Below are 16,235 nucleotides of genomic sequence, written 5' to 3' on the forward strand. Positions count from 1 at the left end.
ATAATGTCAGTAACCTTGATAGTGAAGTCAGTACTGTCGTTGATAATGTCAGTATTGTTGATAGTATGGTTGGTAATGCTAACAATGATTGTGATATTCATGATGAGACAAATTATATATTTCCACTGTTGGGGGTCACCCACAGTGCTGTGACGGGGGCAGAGGTACAGTCTCTGGGGGCTGAGCAAGGGGATGGTCTGGAAAGGCCTGTTCCTTGCCCGGGCCCAAAAGATTGTGCCTTGATAAGTGCCCAGGCGTTGGCCTTGCATAGGACTGGGCAGCTGGCTGGGACTTGTAGTTCCACGCCTCAGGCAGCACTGAAAAGCGATTCCCAAAGGAACTTCAGAAGTCCCCTAGCTGTGAGTTGCCCTGCTAAGAAAGGCACACCACAGCTGGCTGGGACTTGTAGTTCCACACTTCAGGCAGCTCTGAAAAGTGAGTCCCAAAGGACCTTCAGAGGTAAGCTGGCTGGGACTTGTAGTTCCAGACTTCAGGCAGCCCTGAAAAGTGAGTCCCAAAGGACCTTCAGAGGTAATCTAGCTGTGACTTGTAGTTTCACGAGTAAGGCAGCTCTGGAAAGTCATTCATATGGAGATTTCAGCTTGTGGCTAGGACTGAGCCTGCCTGCTGGGAAGGGTAAACAAAAGCCTGACAGGAAGAATGGCCTACCCCCACGGGGGTGGAAGCCTGAAAGCCTGTCAGTTAATCTTACTTGTCAAGGTGTGTCCACAGGCAGACAGACAGATATCATAGGCAGGGGCAGCATGCCTGGATTACGAGTGGAAGGGGGGTTGATGCTTGGGTTACAGAGAGAGGGCTGCAGGGCCCAGACCCAATCGCCCTTCCTTGGCACTCGGGTTCCGGAGCTGCTGGCCAGGCCTCTGATAGATGGTGTCTGGATTCAGAAGGTGCAGGCTGACTGGGCCACAGAGATGAAGGGAATGGCACAGTCAGGAATCCAGGGGTCAGCTAGAGTCTGGGCATCCCTGGTGGTCACAGTCCTGAAGCAGGATACGATGACCAGGCTTTCGGAGGACCTTGGAAAACTGAACGCCAGCCCTGTGGTTGTGGCCTACCCCATGCCCAGGAGCCATGAGGACATGGAGCATCCGGAGGGTGCCCGCTGTTTTACCATCATGGACCTGAGCAAAGGGTATGGGCCACCTTCTTTAACCCAGCAGGCTCAAGACGAGCCAGCCTTTGCTAACCCATGCAGCTTGCCTGATTCCACGGGAAAGCTAGTTGGGGTTGAGAACGCACGGACCACCTCTCCAGCGGTCAGGAATGGCCCGAATGCGGAATGGAACTGGGTGCAGTTGCCCATGTTAGGGGCCTTACAGTGTTCGGCCCTGTCTGGGAAGAGCAACTTGGGCCCCTGTCACTAGTCCGGAACCAACCGCCCATGCCCAGTTTGACAGTGGAGAAGGGTAACTGTCAGAGGGGCATGTCAGTGGTTCAGTTTGGGAACACACCAGTAAGAAGAGACCCCAAGAGGTCTGGGCAGGGGGAGACTGAGGCAGTTGAGGCCTGGTCTGCTCCCCAGGCCAAAAAGCAGGTTACGTCAGTTGCGGGTACAGCTGGCTAAGGTAAGACGCCTGGATGCGACGATCCTGGCTCAGCTGGACCTGTGACTGACCTAGCAGACAGGAAACTGGAGGAACTGGTGTCCTGGATGCTAGCAGGTAACAAGGACTGTCCATCTTGGATGAAGGTACCTGTGGACACTACTGGGAGGCGAGGTCTAGAATTCGCCTATCTGGTTCCGGTGCCCACAGGTGCTACTAACTTCAGGTCAGATGTAGCCCTAAGCCTGAGGAAGAAGATAGGAGAGGGAAATCTCCTTCTCTACCTCGACAAGAAGCTACATATTAATATGTTAGCAAATGACACCCCTGAGCCAAAGTGTGTTGCGAACAGATGGGCACCCCGGCAGTTGCCACGGTATTCGGATCGTCACAGCCGACTGGTACCCACCCGTGACCACTCACTTGATCGGCCCAGTAGTGTTGCTGGGGAGAACGACTTCCTTTTCAGACGGAATTCGGATCTCCCGCAGTGCAGCGGTACCAGGACGACCCAAGAGGAACCTCTAAACAGAGGTCAGTTGCGTCAGGAGGGAACTTGTAGTTCAACCACCCGAGGGGGAGGTGTAACAAACTTGCTCATCAGAGTTGGACGCGGAGTTCCCCTTTTTTTCTTTTATTAGAAGTATTCCTCAATCCTTCCTTCCTTCCCTACCCCCTCCCTTCCTGAGAGGCACAGGGACAGTGTTTGGCAGGCTAGAACAGCAGGGGGCCCAGAGCAACAAAGCCCCCCCATGAAGCCAGAGACTGGTTGTCCCTAGGCCTTTGAAAACTCACCCCTCCTAATCAAGATAAGATAGTTTTTCCCCGGACTTGAAAGAAGTTGAAACCTCATAAAACCTACCAGCCAGGTGACAGAAGTTAAATGACATTCCTCAAGTCAGGTTTTTTCCCCTATGTTTCATGTCATGGATTATGACAGATGTTGGTTCTAATTCAGAGTTCTCCCGACTGACCCCTCCCAAAACAGCGTAATGGCCAGTATTCAGAGCCACCCCCCTTGCACGGGATTTAAAAAAGGACAGGCTGGCGAGCCAAAAGTAAGCTTAACACATCTCCTGATCTTAACATCGTAACAGAGGAGATCAAAGACCCTTTCCGCTCTGCAACTTGGATCTGCTTACAAACCAAGACGTATTGGCAAGTAACTTAATCCTTTAACTTCCTTCCTATTATCTTCTTGCTGTGTTGTGGGTCTTTATATATATATATATATATATATATATACAGTCATGGCCGAAATTGTTGGCACCCTTGATATTTTTCCTGAAAATCAAGTATTTCACACAAAAAAGGTATTGCATTAACACATGTTTTGCTATACACATGTTTATTCCCTTTGTATGTATTGGAACAAATATAAAACAGAGGCAGAAAAGCAAATATGACATAATGTCACACAAAACCCCAAAAATGGGCTGGACAAAAGTATTGGCACCCTTAACTTAATATTTGGTTGCACACCCTTTGGAAAACATAACTGAAATCAGTCGCTTCCTATAACCATCAATAAGCTTCTGACACCTCTCACCCGGAATTTTGGACCACTCTTCCTTTGCAAACAGCTCCAGGTCTCTCTTATTGGAAGGACACCTTTTCCCAACAGCAATTTTAAGATCTCTCCACAGGTGTTCAATGGGATTTAGATCTGGGCTCATTGCTGGCCACTTCAGAACTCTCCAGCGCTTCTTTGCCATCCATTTCTGAGTGCTTTTTGACGTATGTTTGGGGTCATTGTCCTGCTGGAAGACCCAGGATCTTGGACGCAAACCCAGCTTTCTGACACTGGGCCCTACAGTGCGACCCAAAATCCTTTGGTAATCCTCAGATTTCATGATGCCTTGCACACAGTCAAGGCACCCAGTGCCAGAGGCAGCAAAACAACCCCAAAACATCATTGAACCTCCACCATATTTTACCGTAGGTACTGTGTTTTGTTCTTTGTAGGCCTCATTCCGTTTTCGGTAAACAGTAGAATGATGTGCTTTACCGAAAAGCTCTATCTTGGTCTCATCTGTCCACAAGACGTTTTCCCAGAAGGCTTTTGGCTTACTCAAGTACATTTTGGCAAACTGTAGTCTTGCTTTTTTATGTCTCTGTGTCAGCAGTGGGGTCCTCCTGGGTCTCCTGCCATAGCGTTTCATTTCATTTAAATGTCGACGGATAGTTCGCGCTGACACTGATGCTCCCTGAGCCTGCAGGACAGCTTGAATGTCTTTGGAACATGTTTGGGGCTGCTTATCCACCATCCGGACTATTCTGCGTTGCAATCTTTCATCAATTTTCCTCATCCGTCCACGACCAGGGAGATTAGCTACAGTGCCATGGGTTGCAAACTTCTTGATAATGTTGCGCACTGTGGACAAAGGCAAATCTAGTTCTCTGGAGATGGACTTGTAACCTTGAGATTGTTGATATTTTGCCACAATTTTGGTTCTCAGGTCCTCAGACAGTTCTCGTCTCCTCTTTCTGTTGTCCATGCTTAGTGTGGCACAGACAGACACACAATGCAAAGGTTAAGTGAACGTCTCTCCTTTTTATCTGCTTTCAGGTGTGATTTCTATATTGCCCACACCTGTTACTTGCCCCAGGTGAGTTTACAGGAGCATCACATGCTTGTAACATTCTTATTTATCCACAGTTGTGAAAGGGTGCCAATACTTTTGTCCAGCCCATTTTTGGAGGTTTGTGTGACATTATGTCGAATTTGCTTTCTTTCCTCCCTTTTTTTGTTTTGTCCCAATACACACAAAGGGAATAAACATGTGTATAGCAAAACATGTGTTAATGCAATACGTTTCGTGAGAAATACATGATTTCCTGGAGAAATATCAAGGGTGCCAACAATTTCGGCCATGACTGTATATATATATATATATATATATATATATATATATATAAAATATATCTAGTTACATTTTCTTTGTAAATATTTTATTGCACCTGTTTGACTCTTTTAGTAATAAATCTTTCTTTCTGAAAGTGTTAAACTGTTTCTAAGCGCTTACTTGCAATTCGCGAATTCCTGCCTTTGAAGAGACGCTACTGTGTTTGTTTAATCCTCTGCCCAATCGGCCTGCGGTGACCGTATTGGACAGGCGACTTTTCAATCATTATAGTGTATATTTGATAACGGGAGTTTCCCAGTCTCCGACAAAAGTGGTGGTGGCAGTAGAGGGTTAGTTGCATAATTAACCTGACCCTGTAACAAGCGCATTCAGGCTGCAGGCACCGATTGTAGCCCATTAGCTGGACAATCGCTGTGCAGGGTGCAGCTGGGTGTGGCCTTGTTACGCGCGTCACACTGCGGTTTTAGATTGGCCGGTCCTTTGGTCACGAGTTTGGTGAGAAGGTCTGGGGTCTGACGCGGCGGGCGTGACGTATTATTGTTGGTCGCGGTTGTGCGACTGTCACATGTTGGTGGCGGCGATCGTGACACTAGGAACTTAGGATGAATTAGACAATTTATTTTTCATTCAAAAGGTACCATCACCACTGTCTCAAAATATAAGCAATTGGACTATACTTTTGACATTTTGTGACATACTACATTTACATACAGTTTTTGTACTGTATCAGACTTTGTTATATATATTTAGATTTCATTTGCATTGATATATCTTTGCACTTTTTTGAGTCATGTTTTTATCATGTTGATACCATTTCTTCATTAATGTTTATATGGTTGATTTAGTGTGTGAGTGCACCTGTCTTTCTTAATTAAATTGAACTACACTGCCATACAACAAGGTCTGCGCACTCAGACCTTCCCCTCGGACTCTTCTGCAGCACAATACAAGGCTTAAATCTATGCTAACAGTTATGTTGATAACAGCTTGACTTAATTATCTGATTCCTGAGATGGTGAATATACCTTTGAACAGAATGCAAGAAACTATGATAACTACTTTGCAACATTTTCTTCTGACTTCTGAAGGTAACTATTTGTATTTCAAAGTATACTTTACCAATAAAGTTATTTGTAAAGAGTCATGGAATCACACCTGGGGATGCAAGACCGTTTACGTGATGACCTGTAGATGATTGGCAGAGGGTTTTCAATGAGATCAATCAGCAGAGCCTTGGTTCAAGATATTGCTATGTTTGATAGAGCATCTTGTCGGAAGACTGAGTGATCAAGATGGTGATCTAGAGAGTGATGATTCGAGGAGTGTACTTTGAGTGGTGATGATGATGATCGATCTTGAAAGAGTGATGATGCGGGGCGTTGTCGAGCAGCCACTGAAGATGGCCGCATTCTGAACTAGCTCCTCTCTACCCGGGCACACATAATCTCTCAGCCCCTCCAAAGACGAGCCTGACACCTCCCTTTCCCTGGTAACCCCCCAAACCCGGCTGCATCACTTCATAGGAGCAGATTGCCAAGTAACCGGTCCCTATCATTAGTGGTGCCACTCCGAGAGCAGGGGGAGGTGGCAGCCACCATTTTCCAATGGCTCACGTGAGCTCCCCCCAGCCTGTACCATACTGCAGGACTGCTTGGCCGCTCGACCTACCTCCGCTCCTCTTGCTCCCCGGGACTGGACCCCCACCTGTAGCCTGCCTTTGGCGGCCCATCCGACACAGCAGGACCAGGCCTTGTCCTCCTTAGCTGCCTTCTAGCGCCAGGCCCTGGCTCCTCAGGCCTCTGGAGCTCCATAAGCCACGAGGGAAACCCCTGTGGCAGACGATAGGCCAGCATCCCCTGGAAGGAACCAGCCGGAACAATAGTAGAGATCTGGGCTAAGCTGTGGTTCCCTTACTTTCTGATCCAGATACCCAGCACAGATGAGACAACACTGATGCCCCTGCCATCATTTGGGAACCTACATGTTGCAGGCTCTTGAGCCTAATCTGCTCTTTCACCTGTAACCCTCCGCAATCCTGCCACAACCTCAATTTGCTACAGTTTAATCTCAAACCCTGTTTTTCACCCGCTATCTGTTTCTTGAGAGTCCTGAGAGCTGGAATTCCTTGCCTACAGATCTCCTGAACCACCGGACACACTGAGGTACCACTCGCTCCTAGCGAGAACATGGGCAAAAATTCCATAACCACTCCAGCCAAATCAAGCAAATCCATGGCGAACACCACCAAGTCCTCAGCCACTCCTGCTAAAAAGCCCCAAACTAAAATGAACTCTCCACAGCCTTCACATGAATTTTCCTCTTCATCTCAAGAGCATGGATCTCAACAGGATGACTCCTCCAACAATAGTCTTTCAGCCGCACAAATTGCAGATCCCACTGCGGTGACAGAACGAAACTCAGCACTTCTCTAAAAGAATCGTGCCCCATCATTGGTGTCAGTTGGAGGAATCGTGCCCCATCATTGGTGTCGGGGAGGAATGGTGCCCCATCATTTGTATCAGTGGGAGGAATCGTGCCCCATCATTAGTGTCAGTGGGAGGAATCGTGCCCCATCATTGGTGTCAGTGAGAGGAATCGTGCCCCATCATTGGTGTCAGGGGGAGAAATAGTGCCCCATCATTGGTATCAGTGGGAGGAAGTGCCCCATCATTGGTGTCAGTGGGAGGAATAGTGCCCCATCATTAGTGTCAGTGGGAGGAATAGTGCCCCATCTTTGGTGTCAGTGGGAGGAAGTACCCCATCATTGGTGTCAGTGGGAGGAATAGTGTCCCATCATTGGTGTCAGTGGGAGGAATAGTGCCCCATCATTGGTGTCAGTGGGAGGAAAAGTGCCCCCTCATTGGTGTCAGTGACACCAATGTGGGGGCACTATTCCTCCCACACTGACACTAATGATGGGGCACTATTACTCCCACTGACACCAATTATACTTACATCGCTGTGCTGACCCCTGCTCTAGCCCGCGCTCCCTCCTTCAGGCACAGACACTTACTCATCAGCTGTCTTCCTTCTCCAGCCGCTCTTCTCCTCTTCACCAGCTCCAGCTGCTCCCTCATTCGATCTTCAATCTTCATGCTGCCTCTCATTGCGATCAAGATCCAGGAAGATGAAGACACCGGATGGACACCCTCTGCACCCCTCCTCCAGCAGCGCCTTGTGGACCAGATCAACGTGGGACATGAAGTCAGGTAAGACACAGCAGCCCCTGTCCCTTTCCCACAGAATTGTCCTTTCCGTGGGAAAGGGGGGGCGGCACTGCCGCCGCACCGCCCCCCCTAAAAAGTGCCACCCTAGGCAAATGCCTTGTTTGCCTCGTGGCAAATACGCCTCTGAGTCCCCCCCTAAGTGAAAATGTCCATATTGGGCCTAATGTGTCAATATTTTGTGTGGCCACCATTATCTTCCAGCACTGCCTTAACCTTCTTGGGCATGGAGTTCACCAGAGCTTCACAGATTGCCACTGGAGTCCTCTTCCACTCCTCCATGACAACATCATGGAGCTGGTGAATGTTAGAGACCTTGTGCTCCTCCACCTTCTGTTTGAGGATGCCCCACAGATGCTCAATACGGTTTAGGTCTGGAGACATGCTTGGCCAGTCCATCACCTTTACACTCCGCTTCTTTAGCAAGGCAGTGGTCATTTTGGAGGTGTGTTTGGGGTCATTATCATGTTGGAATACTGCCTTGCGGCACAGTTTCTGAAGGGATGGCTCTGCTTCAGTGTGTCACAGTACATGTTGGCGTTCCCACAATGAACTGTAGCTCCCCAGTGCTGGCAGCACTCATGCAGCCCCAGATCATGACACTCCACCGCCATGCTTGAATGTTGGCAAGGCACACTTCTCTTTGTACTCCTCACCTGGTTGCCGCCACACACGCTTGACACCATCTGAACCAAATACGTTTATCTTGGTCTCATCAGACCACAGGACATGGTTCCAGTAATCCATGTCCTTAGTATAGAAGAGGCTTCCTTCTGGGATGACAGCCATGCAGACCAATTTGATGCAGTGTGCGGCGTATGGTCTGAGCACTGACAGGCTGCCCCCGTCCACCCCTTCAACCTCTGCAGCAATGCTAGCAGCACTCATATGTCTATTTCCCAAAGACAACCTCTGGATATGATACTGAGCACGTGCACTCAACTTCTTTGGTCGATCATGGCGAGGCCTGTTTTGAGTGGAACCTGTCCTGTTAAACTGCTGTATGGTCTTGGCCACCGTGCTGCAGCTCAGTTTCAGGATCTTGGCAATCTTCTTATAGCCTAGGCCATCTTTATGTAGAGCAACAATTCTTTTTTTCAGATCCTCAGTGTCAGGGCAGGAGCTGAGGAACGGACAGGCAGGCCTAACAATGTAACGCACTGGCTGACGACAACCACCACCCACAGACCAAAGTCCCTCAGGGCGCGGAGTCTAAGTCCCAGGCTGCCCTTCACCAGGGCCCCTGATGGTGGGGATGGACTTGACGCAGCCAGGAACCAGGTCGCGGCCCCCGAGACACCTCAGCTGCGGTAATGGCCGCCGCCAATGGCGTGTAGCTGGTGGAAGAGACAAAAGAGTAGTCAGACAAGCCGGGGTCAACAACAACAGGACAGAACAGTACAGGACAGCAGACGAGAATCACAGGTCACGAGCCGGGTTCAGCAACAGAGGGTCAGATCAAAGGAGAATACAAAGAATAGTCAAGACAAGCCGAATCAGATACCAGGAGAGTCACGAGAGTCAGAACAGAGTAACAGCAACACAAAGACACAAGGCACAAGTGCAAAGAGCATGTGCGGGCCACAGGCTTATATGTCATCAGCCACACCCCTCTGGAGGATGGGCCACAGAAACCTGAAGGCATAAAAGGGCTCCCATCATGCACAGCAGAATCCAAGATGGACACCAGCACATGAAGTAACATAACCACAGGAAAAAGGTAGGACCTTGACAGTACCTCCCCCTCAAGGGCCCCTCCCCCTCCGCGGCTCAACAAAAGGTTTCTGAGGAAAGCGGGTATGAAAAGCGCGGAGGAGGGCAGGAGCATGGACATCCGCGGAAGGAACCCAGGAACGCTCCTCGGGACCATAACCGCGCCAATGAACCAGGAACTGTAATTGACCGCGCACCAATCGAGAGTCCAGGATCCGGCTCACCTCATACTCCTCATGACCGTCAACCCGGACAGGACGGGGCCGAGGAAGAGAGGTAGTGAAGCGATTGCAGATCAGAGGCTTCAACAGGGAAACATGAAAGATATTGGAGATCCGCATCCCAGACGGAAGGGCAAGTGCATAGGCCACCGGATTCACTTTGCGGAGAATGCGGAAAGGACCGACAAAACGGGGAGCCAGTTTGGGTGTGGGCACCCGAAGATTGAGGTTGCGAGTAGACAACCACACCCGATCGCCGACCTGGTATGAAGGAGCGGGCAACCGTCTGCGATCAGCCTGGAACTTCTGGCGCTGAGCTGAGTCCCTCAAGGCCCTCTGGATCTGCCCCCAAGAAGAACGCAGGGCAGCAAGATGGTTCTCCACAGCCGGAATGTCCTGTGGTGAGAACCTCTCAGGTAATACCGCGGGTTGAAACCCATAGTTGGCCATGAAGGGAGACATCCCGGTGGAGGAGTTGACCGCCGAGTTCCTGGCAAACTCTGCCCACGGCAGGAGATCGGCCCAATCATCCTGATGGTCTGAAATATAACACCGAAGGAATTGTTCTAAGGCCTGATTGGAACGCTCCGCAGCCCCATTGGACTGCGGGTGGTAGGCTGATGAAAAGGAGAGACTAATACCCAACTGGGAGCAGAAGGCACGCCAGAATCTGGACACGAACTGACTCCCGCGGTCTGAGACAATCACCTTAGGTAACCCATGCAGGCGAAAAATCTCCCTGGAAAAGACCGTGGCCAGTTCCTGCGCTGTGGGTAATTTCCTGAGTGGAATGCAATGGCACATCTTGGAAAACCGATCGACGATCATGAGGATGACCGTATGACCCCGAGACACCGGGAGGTCTACAATAAAGTCCATCCCTAGATGTGACCAAGGACGCTCCCCATTGGGAATGGGTTGCAGAAGACCCAAAGGGAGATGCCGTGGAGACTTATTCTGGGCACAAATCGAACATGCCGCTACATAAGAGGCAATGTCGGCACGGAGGGTTGGCCACCAGAATAAGCGAGAGACGACCCAACACAGCTGGTTCTTCCCTGGATGCCCGGCAGTTTTGGCGTTATGGTAGGTACGCAGCAGGCGGGTGCGCAATCCCTCGGGTACGAAACATCTACCCTCCGGCCTCCCGGGAGGAGCATCAGTTTGAGCCGCCAAAATCTGCTCCCCAAGGGGAGAGGTCAGACTGGTGCGAATGGCAGCCAGGATCTGATCTGGAGGTATAAGTGAGATTGGCTCAGAGTCCTCCCTGGACAACTCAGAGTATTGCCGTGATAACGCATCAGCCCTGACATTCTTGGAACCAGGCAAATATGAAACCACATAGTTGAAGCGTGACAAGAACAGAGCCCATCTGGCCTGGCGGGGTGTCAATCTCTTGGCCTCCGAAAGATAAGTCAGGTTCTTGTGATCGGTAAGAATGAGGACCGGAACCGCGGAACCCTCGAGCAGGTGCCTCCATTCCTTGAGAGCCAGAATGATGACCAACAACTCCCGATCTCCAATCTGGTAGTTGCACTCAGCCGAGGAAAGCTTCCTGGAGTAGAACCCGCAGGGAAGTAGGGGTCCATCGGGCGACCGACGCTGGGACAGGAGAGCCCCTACTCCCGTCTCGGAAGCATCAACTTCGAGGACGAAGGGCAACCCAGGATTGGGATGCGAAAGAATCGGAGCCGAAGCAAAGGCAGCTTTCAGAGCCTCGAAAGCTCTGATGGCCTCGGATGGCCACTCGTGAGGGTTACTCCCCTTCTTGGTTAGGTCAGAGAGAGGCTTTGCCAATGTGGAGAAGTTCCTGATGAACTTCCGATAGTAGTTGGCAAAACCCAGAAAGCGCTGAATGGGCCGAAGACCATTGGGACGAGGCCACTGCAGAACTGCCGCAACCTTCTGAGGGTCCATGGAAAATCCCTCCGCGGAAATTATGTAGCCCAAAAAGGCAACCTGGGATCGATGGAACTCGCACTTCTCGAGTTTACAAAAGAGTCCGTTCTCACGCAATCGTTGCAGCACCTGCTTAACATCCTGGACATGGGACTCCATGGAGGTAGAGTAAACCAAGATGTCATCCAGGTAAACCACTACGCATTGCTGCAACAAATCACGAAGGACATCGTTTATGAATTCCTGAAAGACCGCGGGCGCGTTACACAATCCGAAGGGCATCACCAGGTATTCGTAGTGCCCAGTTCTAGTGTTAAACGCGGTCTTCCACTCATCCCCCTGTCTGATCCGTACGAGGTTGTACGCCGCCCTAAGGTCGAGTTTGGTAAAGACCGTTGCTCCCTTAAGGCGGTCGAATAACTCAGAAATCAAAGGAATTGGATATGCATTTTTAATGGTAATCCGATTGAGACCCCTATAATCGATGCAGGGCCTCAATTCCCCACCTTTCTTCTTTACGAAAAAAAACCCCGCTCCTGCTGGGGAAGTAGACTTACGAATGTGCCCCCGGGAAAGCGCATCCACCACGTACTCCTCCATGGCCTTATTCTCCGCAACCGAGAGAGGGTACACCCTGCCACGTGGAGGAGTGGCCCCGGGTTGCAGGGATATGGCGCAGTCGTAAGGACGATGCGGTGGTAAGGTACCAGCGCGTACCTTATCGAACACGTCCCGGTATTCCCCATAGTCGGTGGGCAACGCAGAGTCCGAGGAGGCACACAATACCTTAACCGGCCCCCGGATGCACCCGGCCCCACACTGTGGAGACCATGAGAGAATCTCGGCTGTTTGCCAATTGAAGGTTGGATTGTGCCTCTGGAGCCAGGGATACCCCAAAACCACCGAATAGTGTGGGGAAGAAATCACCTGAAAACAGGCCAACTCCCTGTGAACAGCCCCAATGGCTACCTCTATTGGCAGGGTCTCGTGGGTAACCTGCGGCGGCTGCAGGGGCCTGCCATCTATTGCTTCGAGAACCAATGGGGCAGCACGAGCCTGCAGGGGAATGGAGTGCTGCGCAGCAAACGAGCTGTCCAAGAACAACCCACCGGCCCCAGAGTCTACCAACGCCTGGGCCGTCACCGAGCCCCCTGTCCAAGAAAGGACCACGGTGATCAGTGGCTTATCCTTGCGGGACGCCGGGGACGAGGAAACTCCACCCAAGATCTGTCCCCGACATGATCTCAGGTGCGAGCGTTTCCCGGACGGACCGGACAAGACTGCCGAAAGTGCCCACCGAGGCCACAGTACAGGCAGCGACCCTCCCGACGCCGAGCGGCCCGCTCCCCCTCGGAAAGGCGAGCAAACCCCAGCTGCATGGGTTCCCCACCAGACAAGCCATCCCCAGGAGGCGTGGGAGGAGAGGGAGGAACGGGTGGGACAGAAAACGCAGGTGCCAGTCGATTGGAAGGCCTCCGCAGGCGTTCCTTGAGTGAAGGCCTCTCCCTGAGCCTGGTGTCAATCAGGATCAGGAAAGAGATGAGCTCCTCCAACACCACAGGCAGTTCCTTAGCTGCAATCTCGTCCTTCGATGAGTCAGAAAGACCATGGGAAAACGCAGCCACCAGAGCCTCATTGTTCCAACCGACCTCTGCCGCCAGGGTACGAAACTCTATAGCGTACTCGGCCACGGTCCGTGAACCCTGATGCATGGTCATGAGCAGCTTGGCCGCCGAGGCGGAACGAGCCGGTACGTCGAATACCCTACGGAAGGCATCGACAAAACCAGAAAAATCTTGAATCACCGGGTCGTTCCTCTCCCATAAGGGATTTGCCCAGGCCAAGGCCTTGTCTGAGAGTAGTGAGATGAGGAACCCCACCTTTGACCTCTCAGACGGAAAGGCGTGGGGTATTAATTCAAAATAAATACCCACCTGGTTGAGGAACCCACGACACTGACTCGGCTCACCCCCAAAGCGCTGTGGAAGAGGGGCTGAACCGGTCATACCTCTGGACACCGCGGGTGCCGCATCAGCCGCGGCGGTAGGCACAGCAAGCGGAACGGCATCGGAAGCGACCACCGGAGCGACAACCGGCCTAATAACACCAGGAGTAAGGTGCGCGGTGCGTGCAAGCAGAGTTTGCAACGCCTGAGCGAACTGATCCAACAGGTGATCCTGTTGATCGAGTCTGGCGACTAGCATTGGGAGCGAAGGCGTGCCTGCACCGTCAGGGTTCATGGCACTTGTGTAATGTCAGGGCAGGAGCTGAGGAACGGACAGGCAGGCCTAACAATGTAACGCACTGGCTGACGACAACCACCACCCACAGACCAAAGTCCCTCAGGGCGCGGAGTCTAAGTCCCAGGCTGCCCTTCACCAGGGCCCCTGATGGTGGGGATGGACTTGACGCAGCCAGGAACCAGGTCGCGGCCCCCGAGACACCTCAGCTGCGGTAATGGCCGCCGCCAATGGCGTGTAGCTGGTGGAAGAGACAAAAGAGTAGTCAGACAAGCCGGGGTCAACAACAACAGGACAGAACAGTACAGGACAGCAGACGAGAATCACAGGTCACGAGCCGGGTTCAGCAACAGAGGGTCAGATCAAAGGAGAATACAAAGAATAGTCAAGACAAGCCGAATCAGATACCAGGAGAGTCACGAGAGTCAGAACAGAGTAACAGCAACACAAAGACACAAGGCACAAGTGCAAAGAGCATGTGCGGGCCACAGGCTTATATGTCATCAGCCACACCCCTCTGGAGGATGGGCCACAGAAACCTGAAGGCATAAAAGGGCTCCCATCATGCACAGCAGAATCCAAGATGGACACCAGCACATGAAGTAACATAACCACAGGAAAAAGGTAGGACCTTGACACTCAGAGACTTGTTTGCCATGAGGTACCATGTTGAACTTCCTGTGACCAGTATGAAAGAGTGAGAGCGATAGCACCAAATTTAACACACCTGCTCCCCATTCACACCTGAGTCCTTGTAACACTAACGAGTCACATGACATCGGAGAGGGAAACTGGCTAATTGGGCCCAAATGGACATTTTCACTTGGGGGTGTACTCACTGTTGTTGCCAGCAGTTTAGACATTAATGGCTGTGTGTTGAGTTATTTTGAGGGGACAGCAACTACTTTACATTGTAGCAAAGTGTCAGTTCTTCAGTGTTGTCACATGAAAAGATATAATAAAATATTTACAAAAATGTGAGGGGTGTACTCCCTTCTGTGAGATACTGTATAAGTGTGTTTGTTATTGTTATGCACTTTTTCCCCATCTCCCCCCCTCCCCCTTTATGTCATCTTCCTTTTCCTATCCTTTCCTCCCCCCCTTTTTCCTAACGTCAGGCGTTAGATAGCTATCTCTTTCTAACACGTTCTCTGATTATATACTACAAGGTGCACCAGGTAGGTTCTGGCGACCCCCAACTATGATAGTGTGTTCTACCAATGGCCATCGATTGCTTAGGCAACCTTGTCTTTGATACCCCTTCTACACTTTTCTTTCCTGTACACCTCCCCCTAGTCTTCTCTTTTTTTTGTTTTCTCAGGATGTCGAAGTGCCTGCACACTCCCTACTTGAATCGGGTTGGATGCACTCCAAAAGATGAACAAACAAAACCAGCGCTCCAATCCTCATGCAAACTGGAAAAATGTCAGGATGCCAAACGAAGAGGTGCTGCCCTTCAAAGATCGGGAAATCTGACCACTGATAAAAAAGAACAGACAAGGGCACACTCTCATCGTGCATTACCGTGGTATACCATGTATTTATTAAATAGACAAAGGATGTATACTCACAAACCAACGATAATAAAAGCAGTGTGTATGGTCCACAAAAACAGTCGCAAAAGAGCTGTGTCTTAATTGTGGATAAGCTAACGCATTTTGGGAGCTGAACCCCCTTCCTCAGAGATGGAAATGAACCTGCTGGCCACAAGCCCACATACCAAAGAAATGTCAAAAGGAGGGTGGAATAGACCCTCCCACCCACTCCCAGCAGCCCAATGACACGGCCAAAAAAAAACAAAACAATAAAATGGCATACATAATCATATAACGAACAGCAACTAATATAATACATGGAATACACACAGGCTGCCACACATGTAATAGGCTGAAGGCACACTTATATTTACCCCCATGGAAAGTGGTCCTGGTATTTGATGGATGGTCATTATCTTAAATAGAAAACTGCCTCCAATGTGGAACAGCCCGAATGCTGCATAACAATAGATGGAAGGCAGTGTATGACGATGACGTGGTTATTGCTTAATAAGCATGTGAAGACACTGCAAGATGGGTGAAGTATAAGTGAATGAAATGAATGGAACCATTCATGTGAACAGCGCATGCGCGCAGTATCCAAACCACGGGCCGCGCATGCGCCAAGGAGACAGGCTTTCCAACACTGGTCTAGATGCATGTCATGCAAAAAATAAATGAAAGGAATGTGGGACTCGCTGAGTGGCGCTGGGAGGCGCTGCTAATAAATGATAAGTAGTGATATATAATATGTTGTGATATATAAAAAATAAATAAATAGATTAAATAAAATAAAAATGATAAAATAAAATAAATATTATAATACAATGTAATAGATATGTAATATTGATAATAATGATATGAGAGAAAAAAAAATAGAGAAAAAGTATATATAAAACTGAAAGTGAAAAAAATAATAATGAAAATCAAGAAAATATGACATGAATTGCTATGTAGGATAGGAAAATAAA

The 16,235-nt window shown here is 50.1% G+C and overlaps 1 long non-coding RNA gene across 1 annotated transcript in view; it reads left to right on the forward strand.

Moving 5' to 3' along the window:
* The window catches only part of LOC149456637 (uncharacterized), a 34,360-nt gene extending 19,017 nt beyond the window's left edge, over positions 1-15,343 (forward strand). The window contains exon 2 of the long non-coding RNA XR_016313841.1: positions 15,051-15,343. This is a non-coding gene — a long non-coding RNA (uncharacterized LOC149456637). The remainder of the gene's footprint in view (positions 1-15,050) is intronic.
* The last annotated feature ends 892 nt before the right edge of the window (positions 15,344-16,235 follow it).

The sequence above is a fragment of the Staurois parvus genome, unplaced genomic scaffold (genome assembly GCF_062004578.1).
Source record: "Staurois parvus isolate SC_StPar_1 unplaced genomic scaffold, SC_StPar_1.0 ptg000353l, whole genome shotgun sequence".
Classification (NCBI taxonomy): domain Eukaryota; kingdom Metazoa; phylum Chordata; class Amphibia; order Anura; family Ranidae; genus Staurois; species Staurois parvus.